We start from the raw sequence: 962 nt of genomic DNA, 5'->3' as shown, positions 1-962 counted from the left end.
ACGGCAGAGTGAGAAACAGAGGACGAAAGGAGAACAGGAGTCTGTTCAACTGTGTTGTGCGGCTGCTGCTATGCTAGGGTTTTTTGCTATCACTGAGGGAGGAAGTGTGAAAATGAAAGGAGTATTTGTATCAAAGGTAATACGACATCGTTTGAAGCCAACAGGATTTTATGAGCAAATAAAAAAATATGATAAATATAAACTGGGTCGGTCGGTATTGGGTTTCGATGGGCTAATAAACTTGGACCAGACCGACCCATGCATGCCCAGCCCAATCCGCCTCCAGAGCTCCGCTTAACCCGCGGACCCACGTGACCCGACCGATTCGGTTTGCTGTGTGGCGGAATTTCCGGTTTCGGGCGGAAATGGGTTTTTTGTCCAGCACTAGTGATTATGGCTTTTTAAAAAGTTAAATCGTGAAAATGAGCAAACCTCGAGATTATCAACCAAGCAATTAAGAAGTTGATCTAGATTATGTGATGAAAAACATGTTTTGAGATTTGACATCTGTAAAAACATTATTTTAAAGAAACAAAAAGTAGAAATTTTGTATCGAAAACAATAATTTTTAAAAATTCAAAAAGTTTAATATATCCTTCTTTATAATTTTTCCAAGATAATATTTCTATTTTAGTTTTCTTAACAAGTTCATAAAGACACGATCATCATCCTTTCCCTATATTTATTTATCAATGGCATATTTTAAAACTTGGGATGTTTTCATTTAAGTTCATAAGATCATGAAATGTTTCGCAAAGCCCCTAAACTAATTTGCTGCATCTAATTCATCAGGAAAAATACCAAGGCTATTACTACTTTCCTCATCAGTCCTGATAGAGTAATATATATATATAGGTGACATTTAGCATATAAGTTATACAAATTCAAGCAGTTGCCACCAAGTAATTGGATATATATTTAGCTCATTTATACCTGCTAGGTAAAAAATAACACTTTTTTTA

This window comes from Medicago truncatula, chromosome 3 (genome assembly GCF_003473485.1).
Source record: "Medicago truncatula cultivar Jemalong A17 chromosome 3, MtrunA17r5.0-ANR, whole genome shotgun sequence".
Lineage (NCBI taxonomy): Eukaryota > Viridiplantae > Streptophyta > Magnoliopsida > Fabales > Fabaceae > Medicago > Medicago truncatula.
This window is presented reverse-complemented; position numbering follows the sequence as displayed.